We start from the raw sequence: 15,416 nt of genomic DNA, 5'->3' as shown, positions 1-15,416 counted from the left end.
CTTCCGGCAGCAGTCCCAAAATTTCGACTTGTTTTGACCTTAGAACGATGTCTTTATCATAACTGTGAAGAACAGAACGGAGATCATTGTCGAAGTCGGCCAATCTGCAATCATTTTCGTCTCGCGAACACTGCTCGCGAACAACAAATGGGAGATAACTCTGTATTCTTGTTTTGATAGATTCGCGTAGGACTTTAGCGTCCGGTCAGAGGGGCTAAAGTGATAGCGTGAAGCGATGATGATCAGAATGAACTGGAGCAAGCAGCGCAGACACATCGTTTCTTGGCGCACGAACAACTCCAGCAAGGCGCTCGCCTTTTCTCGCCAAATCCAAGGCTTCCTCGTTGCGAGCAATACCCCAGAAAATGCTCTTACCTTGCTTTACTGACTGTCTGACTTTACGAGTTTTACGTTCAGTTGGCATATCTTTGGACAGGTAGAGGTAATACGTAAAAGGACAACACACTTGATATGATATGGTGAAACGCCACTTAAGTGATAACCCGACTTGTCAGTGCGGATATCGAAATGATAATGTTGAACATTATTTATTATTTTGTAGTAATTACGATGATGTCCGAAGACTAACTATACACACATTACCGAATGATCATCAAAATGTACAATGTTTATTGTTTGGTCTGCCAAACCTACGTTTTACCGAAAACATTGAAATATTCGAAAAGGTACATAGCTTTATAAGGTTAAGTGATAGATTTTGATTACCCTGTGGTCACCATGTCAATGATCCAGTATTTGATTATTGGCAGGTCATGCTGTTTTACGTTTTTACTGAAGGTCAAGTTTTGAGTGAATCTTTTTATTAAAGGTTTTTCTGTGTATTCACATGACTAACCTCAGCTTAATTAGTTTGTACGACAATGTAAATGAAATTTTTGCTGCTGCAGAAGCATTGATCTAGCAAGTCTGTGAAAGTCTCTCATCGTCTCTCTGACATGCCACCCTGTATTTCATTAATAAAATCTTGTTTAAACTTGATATATCGCGGGATCTAATTTTCGTGTTTTAGACAACCTAACCTTCTTGCCACTAAGAAACGGCAGTCTATCTCCGCGGATGGCGTGGAGCGGGTGTCAGCCAGAGAAAAACAGATGGGACAAAATGAGCAGCAATGTAGAGAAATGACGGGGCCCGATCGCACATCAAGTGTTTGTTTCGGCACAATAGGGGCGAGCGGAGGACTGGCGTTTTGCCGTACTGAAGGGTCCTTTGGCGGGACAGCTCTTAACCCGCCGCTAATCGACCGGCCACTCTCCCTGCCTTTCTGTCTGAGGAGGTTTGGCCTCCATCCTTTAAAGTTTACCACCGGTTCCCCCTACTTTCAAGAAAATTGTCCAACTCTCAGGTCTACTTGCTTTAGCCATTCTGATGAGGTAAATATTCGTGTTAGTCCTTCTTGTTTCTGCCCCTACCACTATCCCCACCCCCACCCCCACCCGACGAGGATTCACGCCGCACTCCGTTTTAACTTCTGTGTGCAGCGCACCCAAATTGGATCATTATTTGATCAAAATTTGTTTTGATTTGGATTAAAGTTGGATACTGCAATATGGTCCTAAAGGTTATGACGGGTGCAGTGGCTTGGTGGTAAGACGTCGGCCTCCTAATCGGGAGGTCGTGAGTTCGAATCCTGGTCGCTGCCGCCTGGTGGGTTAACTTGAGTGGAGATTTTTCCGATCTCCCAGGTCAACTTATGTGCAGACCTGCTAGTGTCTTAACCCCCTTCGTGTGTACATACAAGCACAAGACCAAGTGCGCACGGAAAAGATCCTGTAATCCATGTCAGAGTTCGGTGGGTTATAGAAACACGAAAATACCCAGTATGCCTCCCCTGAAATCGGCGTATGCTGCCTGAATGGCGGGGTAAAAACGGTCATACACGTACAAATCCACTCGTGCTAAAAACACGAGTGAACGTGGGAGTCTAAGCCCATGAACGAAGAAGAAGAAGAAGATGAAGATGAAGATGAAGAAGAAGGTCCTGAAGGTAGTACTAGTTTGTGTTTGTTTCGCGATTTTATCAAGGAGTGCGTATTTTGTATCGGAGGACAGGTTCCACTGTATGAGGTAAGATTGACACGATATGAATCAAGTCGAACTGAATTGGATCAAACTGATTAAAATACAAAAAAGAAGAACGAAATAAATCTCTAACCCTCTGCTGACTTTTGCTCCATACCAAAGGATGTTTGTAGTCCTCTAACTGTTTCTGTTTTTGGCCTTCGAGGAGAAACGGGCGTGCATAATTAGGTACCTTTCAGAATTCTTGCCGGTTCTCTCTTCAAGAACAGGTGCCCTATCTCACAAGTACTTCGACCAATACAGCAACGGTATTTAACCTGACAATTTCCCGCACACAAACGGTTCATTCTAACCCAATTCTATGCCCGCTATCACCTGCAAATATCTGCCTTTAGAAATAGTTCCGCACTGAGACCGAGCTTACAAAATCCTGGAGAAAAAGCTGGCATTGTCAGTGGAGTCTATACGGGGGGTTTGACAGGATTTGGCCACGTAGTGATAGTAGATAAATACTTTTTGGTTTGACCCCCAAGACTGTATCAATTTCTCTTTAATCTACATCCGATTAATGCTTCGATCACTCTGTCAATCGCTCTTGCGGGTATTTTCAATGATACTTGCTCAATGAGTAGTGTGCATATTTGGGAGCAAAAACCAGTAACAATACCGGTGATAACACAACGCTATCCTAGCATTTATGAGTTACCGGGGTATTCAACACGTTTTGGACAGTTTCCCCTTGTTTTTCATTTGTTATTTTTTTCATTTATTCAAGAATAGCTTGAAACATTCATGTCCATGTGTTGTTAGTGTTGTTGTTGTTGTGTGTTTGTGTGTGTGTGTGTGTGTGTGTGTGTGTGTGTGTGTGTGTGTGTTTGTGTTTTAACATAATTTATTGGTGAACCTAAGAGTAATGCTTTTATTCTAACCAATGGAACTCGTGGAGATATCTGAACCGAAGATGGACGCTTGAGAACTGTCTTGGGTTACATTTGGTTCGAAAGCTAGTCTTTCAGCGGTAATCTGTTATCAAAGTTTGTTGGTTTTTGTGTGTGTTTGTTTTTTTCTTTGATCTACAGACGTTTTCTTGCTAACTGGCTGGAATGAAAAATATTATGGCGACATTTGATTGCACTATGATGATTGTATTCAGCAGGCACAGGAAAAAATGACAGCTTATTGCAGTGATTGTGCTGGTATAGAGGGAGTCAAGCCCCGCACGTTGGGCGATAAGACAGTGAATGGTATCACCAGCTTTCCGCCATGCATTGGCACGATCCTGCGTGTGGGATACACCAATTGGCGTCCCAAGGGTCTAATCCGTGTAAAATGCCCCTGCATAGACCTTATCCCGGCCACTCATTGTGCCAGCCAATAACGTCTCTATCTAAAGCAAGCTGGACTTTTCCGAATCGACTTATAACTAGAGAATGGTGGCCCGTTGGTTTTGTTTCCTTGCCCTTCGGGATGGCGTCTGCTTATCTCCCTTTTCAGTGAACAGTTTAGTTCTGAACCCGGGAGAATTTCAACGGTGACCGATGCTCGGGTATCGCCTCCCAGCCGGCAAAGAATGGCCATGGACGTGGCAGGCGATAAATCTGACAGTAATATCAGAACGATTTTCTGGCTGCTTGTGCTACCGTACCCGCTATACCTCCTACCCGGGGTGTAGATTAGCTGTTGGCTGTGACACGGGTAATCAGCGGTTCGCACAAAACCCTGCATGAATGAGTTGCGTTGAACTTGAACAGTCTTGGGCCTCTGCGATAACGGTGCAATCGTAGAGGCTTTCCGGCAGCGTTAGCAACACAGACTGCCCCTTTGTGTGAATCATCATGAATTTGTGAGGGGGGTGTCATCAATGAATAGGGGCATCGCCTTGACACTATCTTCCGATGCTCCTTCCCATAGCCAAGCGGAGGTCTGAGGGATTGTAAATTTATTGGAGGACTGAACGGCGTCTGTTTGCTTCGTCGTGAAAAGGAAACACCAGCCACTGAAGATGATGGCATTTTACTGGAAGCCGAGTTTGGGTGACTGTATGGAAGAGGATATTTATTGTTCGAGATGCAGGCACGTGATAATATGAGACAGCATACAGGAAAGCTAGGTATTAAGTCGGACAACACACTTTCTTGCCACACGTTGAAAACTGCCTACAGGTCCAACTTTATTAGTGTACAGATTTTCAGCTATTCAAATTGGAAAGACATTTTTGAATTTTGCAAAGCCAGTTACCTTTTGCGTGTTTTAGAATCGAAAGACATGGTAAGTCTTGAGACATCCGAGGGAACCTGGCCTGCAATTATCTTCTTCGATTTTCACGAGCCTCTTGGCACAAAATTAATAAAAGAATTTTGTCGTAGTTCAGTATTTTTGAGTCACTTGAGAAAAAGTGACTCTATGTAATCGGTCAGTGTTAGTCTGTCCGGCCGGCCGTCCGGCCGGCCGTCCGTAGACACCACCTTAACGTTGGACTTTTCTCGGAAACTATCAAAGCGATCGGGCTCATATTTTGTTTAGTCGTGACCTCCAATGACCTCTACACTTTAACGATGGTTTCGTTGACCTTTGACCTTTTTCAAGGTCACAGGTCAGCGTCAAAGGAAAAATTAGACATTTTATATCTTTGACAAAGTTCATCGGATGTGATTGAAACTTTGTAGGATTATTCTTTACATCAAAGTATTTACATCTGTAGCCTTTTACGAACGTTATCAGAAAAACAAGGGAGATAACTAGCCTTTTCTGTTCGGCAACACACAACTTAACGTTGGGCTTTTCTCGGAAACTATAAAAGTGATCGGGCTCAAATTTTATGTGAACGTGACTCATTGTGTTGTGAATAGCAATTTCTTCCTGTCCATCTGATGCCTCATATAATATTCAGAACTGCGAAAGTGACTCGATCGAGCGTTTGCTCTTCTTGTTAAAAACTTAAATTCTGCCTTTTGGTGCATAATATTGAATCGGCACTGCAGCATCAGGTGTGACATATCAGCACAGGAGAGTGCCGAGATTGTCGCATTTATGTGCAGTCTCAGACAGGCTTAGATTACTTTTGAAAAACAGGGCACATTGTTATTTTGCTCGTTTTTTTGATAGTTTCAACTTACCATTAACATTTCAAGGCATATACTCTATATACGTTCTAATTAACATATACTTTTAAAGTCACTGCTAGTGCTACACCTTTCAAGGAGCGAAACTCGTGTGATAGACTTGAACATGTTCACTCTCGACAGAAGAAAAGATCTTCAAATTCCAATCATATCTAATAAACCTAGTTGTTGGCAAGACATATGACACATACCTATAACATACGACTAAAGGACTGGGTGAAGTTTACAGCTTAATTTGATAAGTGATTTACAGCGAATTCAATCTCCTTTGAAAGCTCTTCCCACTACCAAGAGACGCACGACAGTGTATAGATATGATTTTGGCAAGCGGGGAGGGGAGGTGGGATGATGGTGGGGGCAGGGCGGGGGATGAGCATGAGGTATTTATTGCGAATTCAAGCTCTTCTGGGAGCTCTTCCCACTGCCAAGAGACACACAGTGGAAACTCTCTTCTGAAGCTTACACAAAAATGAACAAATCAAGTCTTAAACGGACGTTCGTCTTAAACTTGGAGTGAAATTACAGACCGTGGCAAGAGAATATCTGAAGACAAAACGCCAAACAAACAAGATAACAAAACATTGCAAGGTACTAAAAACGATTGCAGTTTTAAACGGGGGGGGGGGGGGGGGGTGGGGTGAAGTGGGGGTTAGATCTCCACAAGGGAGTTCCATTGTACGTACGGCAGTGTGTATATACGATCGAAGCAATGGGGGTTAGATCTCCACAAGGGAGTTCCATTGTACATACGGCAGTGTGTATATACGATCGAAGCAAACGGGGAAGGGGACAGGGGGTGGGTGGGGGTGGCGAGGCGGTGGAGGATGGAGGAGGGGTGTCAAATAAAGAGGGACAGAGGGCGGCAATAAAAGCATTATGAAATGGTCAACACAATATATACAAGTGCCATTGAGAAACTACGAGTCAAGCCTGGCGCCGTTTTGTACATAGTGGTTGTCAATGACTGTCTAAACCAAGCAATTTATCCGCTCTTCGCTTGCTGACACAACCTCTCATACCCAAACCATAAACCGTCGCATACCTTTAAAGGGGCTTTAGGTTAGTTAGTTGTCACTCCGGTTGTTGTGGAAAACGCCAGACGTTTCTGTGAAAAGAAGTTGTGAAGGCACTGTTCCATATCCTGTAACAATAATCAGTATGATGTCTGGGGTCTGATTTTCCGGAAAGGAATCATATTAATCGTGTTTGAAGTAATAAGCCAGATAGTGTCTCCATGAGGATGGTCCAGTGGGTTTTTGACAAATGCAAATGGCATCCCAGGTCCATGTTACTTCTTCTTCTTCTTGTCGATCACTCATATGGAAACGCCGGTTCTCCGCGCAAATGTTGCCGTGCGCTGTAGGTCGTCCAGACTGCCATAGAGCTTCCCTTGCACCGTGGTCGCCTCCGCCCAGATCTGGCTCCTGAGGCCATCGTGTAGTGGGCAAGTCTGCAGCAGGTGTTCCGTTGTCATGCTGCCTGTTTGACAAGGGCACTGGTGGTCCTTGTTACGGTAAGAATGTAAATTTCCAACTTAGAAATCAGAAATTGTTACTATTGCCGGTGTAACACGAGAAAATTACTCCCACGAGATTTTTACTCCGGAGTAAACATTTCGTACGAAAAAGTTACTCCCTTTACGAAAAAAGCACTCCCCCATTACACGAGAAAATTACTCCCCAAGACAGGTGAGTTCCGAGTAAACATTTCGTACAAAAATGTTACTCCCCTGACGAATAAATAAGGAATAAATTACTTCACCCCAACACGAGCAATTTTAACTTCCCATGCCAGGTGTACGAAATTTTTACTCCCTTGTCCCCTGTTAGTCTTGGTGGTGGAAGGGGTGGAAGGAGGGTAGCGCGACATTCGTGTGCGCGAGATCACTTATTGGCATTATCCCTTCGCCCGCATCCCATTCTTGCGTACGAGATTTTTTACTGGAAGTAAAAACAAGTCGCGTAAGGCGAAATTACTACATTTAGTCAAGCTGTGGAACTCACAGAATGAAACTGAACGTAGTCCGCCGCTAGTGCAAAAGGCAGTGAAAGTGACGAGCCTGTTTGGCGCGGTAGCGGTTGCGCTGTGCTTCATAGCACGCTTTACTGTACCTCTCTTCGTTTTAACTTTTTGAGCGTGTTTTTAATCCAAACATATCATATCTATATGTTTTTGGAATCAGGAACCGACAAGGAATAAGATGAAAGTGTTTTTAAATTGATTTCGAAAATTTAATTTTGATCATAATTTGTATATTTTTAATTTTCAGAGCTTGTTTTTAATCCAAATATAACATATTTATATGTTTTTGGAATCAGGAAATGATGAAGAATAAGATGAACGTAAATTTGGATCGTTTTATAATTTTTATTTTTTTTACAATTTTCAGATTTTTAATGACCAAAGTCATCAATTAATTTTTAAGCCACCAAGCTGAAATGCAATACCGAAGTCCGGCCTTCGTCGAAGATTGCTGGGCCAAAATTTCAATCAATTTGATTGAAAAATGAGGGTGTGACAGTGCCGCCTCAACTTTTACAAAAAGCCGAATATGACGTCATCAAAGACATTTATCGATAAAAAGAAAAAAACGGGGATATCATTCCCAGGAACTCTCATGTAAAATTTCATAAAGATCGGTCCAGTAGTTTAGTCTGAATCGCTCTACTCAAACACACGCACAGACACAGACACACACACACACACACACACACAGACACACAGACACACACACACCCACACATACACCACGACCCTCGTCTCGATTCCCCCTCTACGTTAAAACATTTAGTCAAAACTTGACTAAATGTAAAAATGGGGAGTAAAAATGTCGTGGAGGGAGTAATTTTTTCGTGCCTTGGGGAGTTCTTTTCTCGTACGAAAAGTGTACTCGGAGTAAGAATTTCGTACGAAATATTTACTCCGGAGTAAATTTTTTGTAGAGTAAACATTTCGTGTTACACCGGCGCGCATGGTATTGCTGGCGATAACATACAGAAAGAAAACCAACTGTCCTGTTTTCTGGAAATGTAAAGCTTGATCGTGCTCTGGGGCGCTATAGTCTTTCCTATAGAAGTTTCGACAATTTTAAAATCAGACGATAGCTAAAATAAAAAAATTGTCAGTAAGTTTTCGCAAAATAATTACGAATCATACAAGCCAATAAGACCAGATTGGAAAGAAACACTAGTTAGGCTATTAGAGGCATCCTTCTATACTACCTTCCGCCCCTTCCACGGTAGGTCTATGCTACAAAGGTGCTGTATGCACCCTTTTTCGTAACTATGTTCTATGCACGCACACACAGGTGCTTCATGCTACCTTTTACGTGTGCTCCATGCTAAATTCCACAGGTGCTCTCTGCTACCTTCTACGGGTGTTCCATACTATTTTGCACAGGTGCTTTAAATCCCATAGCAGTTAATGCGATACAAGAGAAGTAGGTTCTGAAAGGCGGTAATAGCGCAGCCAAGGACCTCTAATAGATTTATGAGGTTGTAGAAAAGGGGGCAAAGGGCAAAGGGGAGGGCTTCTCTCTAGTGGGATTTGTCAAGTCTCGGGAGTCAACTGTTCTCCAAGACGAGTGCCTGTTGTCTCGGCGTTCACCTACCCTAAATCAAGGGAAGTAAGTGATTGGCTGTGCGATTCTGCAACGAACTCTTGTTGTTTGTTGGGCGTTTTGACGGGGTTTATAGCTAATTCTTGATAGTTTCTCATCATAAGCCCTTTCAATCTCTTTTCCCTTTATCTTGAACTAGATGATTACCCGCTTCGCCGGGTACCGGCTTCGCCGGGAAGAAGTAGAGCCGAATACCAGGCTGCGCCTGGGACCCGGCTTTGCCGGGTGTACGCAGGCTTAGCCGGCGCACGAAGGAAAGAAGATAAACGCGCAAAACACTGGAGACCTTCTAAAAATAGCAACGTGCAGTGACCTTCTAAAAATAGTAACGTAGTAACGGGAATATGGATTGACGCCACACGAAGGAAGGGAGATAAACGCAAAACACTGGAGAAGATAAGGAAGACTTACTGGGAATGGTGAAATGAACAGAAAAACCAAAATCGGTTCAGCGCTGCGCGCTGAGAGCACGTGTTGAAATATCTCATCGATGAGGTTGTGTCCGGGGTCTCTCTGAATAAGCCCACCAAATTTGAAGCAGATCCATCGAGAACTTTGGCCGCGCATCGCGCACAGACACACAGACAGACACAAGTCGTATATATATATATATATAAATAAATATCTTTTTTAATTGTAATCATACAGATTCACTTACACTGAATCAGCAAAATGATGTATTACTCCCACCAAACAAACAAAAAATATGTTACAAATCTGAAAATGTGTACACTAATTACAAACATATTTTTACACCCCCGGTATAGGGGTGTGTATAGGTTTCGGTCGATGTGTTTGTTTGTTTGTTTGTTTGTTTGTTTGTTTGTTTGTGTGTTTGTGTTCGCATATAGATCTCAAGAATGAACGGACCGATCGTCACCAAACTTGGTGAACAGGTTCTATACATTCCTGAGACGGTCCTTACAAAAATTGGGACCAGTCAAACACACGGTTAGGGAGTTATTGGTGGATTAAAATTATACAAGGACTTATAGAGGGACATCTTAATGGTCAAAGGGAAATAACCATTCTCACTCAGTCACTGCCACCAACTGAGAAGGTTATTTCCCTTTGACGGGGGTGTTTTTCCTACCTCGGAGGAATTTCTTGTTTTGGTTTATCTTTACCAATGCTAGTATAGTATGCCAACCCAGCTGAAGTCGATTGCAAGAAGAGTGACTACTCCTACATTATCAGATCTCAACAATATTGTCAACGCAAACGTGTCCGCGCAGATAACCACGAATTCTTCCACCAGTGAAATTAAAATCATCATTTCATGTATTATTACTGCGCCTTGATATTATGATTATGTCTGTCAAACCAAGAGTCTACAACCGTTATCAACCCTTTACCCACTTCACCCATTTGTTGTCGGCTTTCTTCAAACCCGGAATATATCTGGTACCTAACGGGATCATTAATTGTATGCCCTCAAAGCGTGTGACTTTCATAAAGCGAAGAGATCTATGGACAAGCATCGTCTGACCAGTATGTCGAGCAATCTAGCGGCTGTTGCGGCTTTCGCAAATGGGAGAGATATACGGACAAGCAGCATTTGATCATCGTGTAGACTACGAGTTATAATGGCTGCAATAACTTCTATCGCCTGAAGGACTTCAGGGTTTTCCCCCTTTGTTCGCTTGCTGTCGTAAATATGAGATCAAGTGTCCTCTCCATATATATATCGCCCAAAGAATGCGATCCACGATCAAGAACATTCTGTTAAACATCTTTCCTCACCAGGAAGTATACAAGAGATTCGTTTATGGAAAGGAAGAACCGAAGGAAAAGAAAGAAAGACAAGAGGAATTAAAGAAAGATAGGAGAGAAAAAGTAGACATTTGTCAAATTGTTGATTTTGTCCGCACTAATAACTCTATTTCAGAGCAACTGCATGAAGATCGTGAAGCTGAAAATGATACTGTGGTTTGTCTAATGTATCGCTGGAGTTCCGGATAACAATTTTTACAATTTTAGTGAGCATTAAGGTAACAATTGCTTTGAAAGGTGATGCTGTTAAGATATGTTTTTTGTTTGTATAGTTGGTAGAATTTGAGTGGAGAAAAACTACAAATGCGGATTGGTCGAACTAATCCCTCAAAACCTCATAGAACGCCAAATATAGAATTATGTATTGCCATAAATGTTAAACTTAGACCTGAAAAACATGAGATCGACAATGTTTTCCTTTCCAACTGAAAAATACAGTGTTAGAAACCTTACGCCACGAAGAACATTAAAGAAATCCCATGTGCTCACGGAGAAAGAACACGGCGCGGCCATTGTGGAGGTGGTGTGGTAGACCTGTGTCACTACCAACATGTCATCTGATCTTTGATCTTTGACTTTGCGTGTGAACTTGGCAGCGTCAACATAACTTGTTTATGCTTTCATAAACAAATCTTTTCTCCTTAATATAATCGCCGGAGACCAAAGTAGGATCTTCTTATCACATCAAGTGCACGAACGAGTGAACAACGTTGGAGGGAGCGAATAGAGTACGATCACGCATGTGTCAAAACAAAACAATAGTGTTGTGATACTCTACGACTTGACCAAATGGGTACACCAATTCCAAGCTGGCTGGCGTAACTGGTTTAATAGATATTCCCGATCCGTGTCAAGCACCTCTTAACGTCTTGTTTTCAAACAAAAGCGAAAGAGCTATACACTTTATGTCATGTTGGTCTTTTTGTCTGGTTATGGGGTACTCCAGCAATTCACGACAAAAGTACTTGTCAGCTTTTATGGGACACCCACGACCTTGTTCGTAAATCAGTTTGATAGGTGATTGTTGTGTTGTGTTTTGTGGTGTGGGGTGTGTGTGTGTGTGTGTGTGTGTGTGTGTGTGTGTGTGTGTGTGTGCTTTTACTAAAGTTGGCCAACAAATTATTGCAACAAATTTCAAACCCAAATTAAAGCATTAATCCCCGTGTCATTTCATTAAAACGACATACGAGAAGAAAATCAAACCGATTATCTTCAGTGAACAGATTGTTTTATTTTGCTACCTTGCGTATTTCGCGTGCTATTCTATTCCTACTGATGCAGGTGTCGATCACAAGAGCGGTCGAAAACGGAACGTTTTACGTCAATTTGTATGGGTATCATGTCAAAAAGCGCTACATTTTAGCAATGACTTGGAAGATTGCTTTGAAACTTTCGGAATATTTTACCAACATACTAGAGATACTTTGTGCGAAAGTTTGGATCGTTACGGTTGTTTATTCAGATGTGACGCAATGTTTCGGAAAATGTTGTTAAACTTGTCATAGGATTGTTCATTTGTGTCCCAAAAATTCATGACTTTGCATATCTACAGATAAAATTTAATGATTGATACAGATTCTGTCTAAGTTTCATTTGGGTGTAGCTATAGCTGCTGGCGTGAATTTGCTAGTCATGGAAACACATGAGAAAAAAATGGAAAGTTCACGCTGTTTCTTCTCGTATGTCAAAGTTGCAAAGTTTTGCCTATTGTGATTTTTTGTCGATTTTTCATTCTTTCTTTCTTTATTTGGTGTTTAACGTCGTTTTCAACCACGAAGGCTATATCGCGACGGGATTATTCATTCGGCTCTTCCGTTTTTGTCTGGTCGTTTTTGAGGGTACCCTTACCTGAGCGGCGGTCACATGATCCCTGTAAAAGAAATATTTAATCCAAAAGGTGATCCTGAAAGTTAAGTGAACGGCCTTCTTTGTCATATAACGTTTTAATGAAATGACACGGGGATTAATGCTTTAATTTGGGTTTGAAATTTGTTGCAATAATATTTTGCCCAAGTTTATATCATTTAAAGTATTTGTCTTTGTGTTTGTTCAATCTTTCGTTTCAGTTTTGTTCAATCTTTCGCTTCAGTTTTGTTCAATCTTTCGTTTCAGTTTTGTTCAATCTTTCGCTTCAGTTTTGTTCAATCTTTTGTTTCAGTTTTGTTCAATCTTTCGCTTCAGTTTGCAGGATACTGGCGGCAAGGTAGGAAAATTTACGTAAAACGTGAAATGTATAAGAAAGCAAAAACAAACAAACGAAAAATGAGCAGCACGAATCATTAATTCTTATGGAATGACCGGTTTATCATAAGACAAACACTATGGATAAAACTGCAATGAGACATATAAACTATAAATGTTTCTGAGAAAAAAAATCGCCCTGCGCCTTCAGAACTCCGCGATCCCTCCCCAACAATTCCGCAACCCTCCTTGTCGATACCCACCCTCAATTTCCACCCCGGGTGCTTGAGTGGCGCCGTCGAGTTGTGAGGTCGGGCCCAAGGGTCCTCGCAAAGCAATGTGTCGGTGCTCAACAGGGGTGGAGTAACTGAGATACCATCAGCTTCTCTACCCCTATACACTGCACACTCTTGCAGAAATCCCTTGCATATACATATCTAGAGACCGAGGCAATTTTCAACTGCTATTTCTTCCAGTTTTGAATCCTACAAAAAGTCACAGTCATAACTTTTACCAGCGTCGACTGCTTGTACTCAAAACCCTGTGTATCAATTTTAAAGCTGAAGACATCTTATCTGATTTTTTTTTTAAATTTCTTTGGATTGAAAAGTGTAAAAAAACCAAAAAACACAAAACATGGTTCACTGCATACATGTCTGTCTCATTCATAAAAGGGACTCTTTGCAAACAACATCGCCTTGGGTGTAGATGTGAAAGAATGTTGACAGGACTTAGCAGCGTGACGTTCTTCGATGACACCCCATTTAACTGACTTGAAGCATCGTGTCGCTGAATTCATCGCTTAACAGTCAACTCGTCAAATGTTCTTGAAAGCTCTTTCTGCCATCGGTCAAGTAGCCAGTTTATTGCAGTAGTTTACCTATTGTACAACGAATGAATTGTACATTATAAGATGTTTGATGGGTTGTTGACAGACCAGCTTTTTTGTCGGTCCGAGGGGGAGCATATCGTCTTTTGTTTCATATTTATTGATGCTGCTACATCTCATAAGACACTTCCTCTTTCTTTTGTTCCTGACACAGTACTCTCTCGCTCTCCAGCAAGTGCAAACACAATCCTAAAAAGAAAAAGAAAAACGGAAACAACAACTGCGACAGAACCATGTTTAAACAGGGGACACACATTCTGTTCTACTTCCCGTTGGCACATAGTTATCTAGATAACCACTTTACGTGCAAAGATTCATACTAAAATTAGTCTCTCGCAATTCACAATAAAACTTTTACACTGGTGACAGTTCACTCTGTCACAAATGTATTGCAAAGCTTCCAAGAATCAGTGTAATCTTCTTCTTCTTCTTCTTCTTCTGCGTTCATGGGCTGCAACTCCCACGTACACTCGTGTTTTTTGCACGAGTAGGGGTGTACGTGTATGACCGTTTTTACCCCGCCATTTAGGCAGCCATACGCCGCTTTCGGAGGATGCATGCTTGGTATTTTCGTGTTTCTATAACCCACCGAACTCTGACATGGATGACAGGATCTTTTCCGTGCGCACTTGGTCTTGTGCTTGCGTGTACACACGAAGGGGGATAAGGCACTAGCAGGTCTGCACATAAGTTGACCTGGGAGATCGGAAACATATCCACTCTTAACCCACCAGGCGGCAGCGACCGGGATTCGAACTCACGACCTCCCGATTAGGAGGCCGACGTCTTACCACCACGCCACTGCGCCCGTCGAACCTGTGTAATGAAAACGATCCTTTCGATTTTAGATGCTGGAAATTGAATTCCAGGTACGTATGCTTGACCAGCTTAGAGAACTGAGAACAGTTGAGTTGTCTTGCGAAGTGGCGGTTTTACGAACCATCAACCTCCGGGAACTTTGGTGTTGAAACTTGTTAAAGGCATAGAAAGCTGATGACTATTCACGCTAATTGCTTTACCCACAGCTGGAGACATGCTAAATTAAGTTCCCTGCAAGATATTGTGGTCTAGGACCCCTTAAATGTTGAGATATTTGAATTTTTATTTTGATCTAGATCGTCCTATTTATAGATTTGCCAACAGAGGTAACGTTGACGCAAGGGAAATAACTCCGCGTCTTTGTTGACATCCTCACTTTTTCAGAGGCTAGAACAAGCTGTAATGCATGTATATGGTCCGCGCATTGCGACATATCGTCATTATATGGCCTTATGATGCATTTGACATCGATTGTGGGCAAACTACACATCGTAAACACGGGAGCGAGTTAGTAAGCCTTTAAGGACCACAGTGACAACGCAGGGAGAGCGTTTAGGGGTCAAACATGGGAACAAAGACGTCGCAATAAGCTGTACAAAGGTAGACTAATCAAAAGGGAAGTGAGTTTTCTTTACCTTTAAATTGATTTTTTTTACGATTTAAAGTCAATTTAATTAAATTTAATCTAATTTAATTTGATTTAATGAAATTTAATCTAATTTAATTTGCTTTATTTTAATATAATTTGATTTAATTTGATTCGATTTAATTCATTCAATTCTATTCTTTTTCATTTTATCTTATTTTATTTTACAGGCAATTTTATTTGATTTTGTTTTATTTTATTTTATTTCATGTCATTTAAAAATGTTCCTTTGCTTGACCGTATCTTATCTTTTTTTGTTGTTGTGGATTCAGTAATGATGAATATAAATATATTCTTCTTTTTTTTACGTTCTAATTTATATCT

This window comes from Littorina saxatilis, linkage group LG12 (assembly GCF_037325665.1).
Source record: "Littorina saxatilis isolate snail1 linkage group LG12, US_GU_Lsax_2.0, whole genome shotgun sequence".
In the NCBI taxonomy this organism is placed as follows: domain Eukaryota; kingdom Metazoa; phylum Mollusca; class Gastropoda; order Littorinimorpha; family Littorinidae; genus Littorina; species Littorina saxatilis.
Note: the sequence above shows the minus strand (reverse complement) of the source record.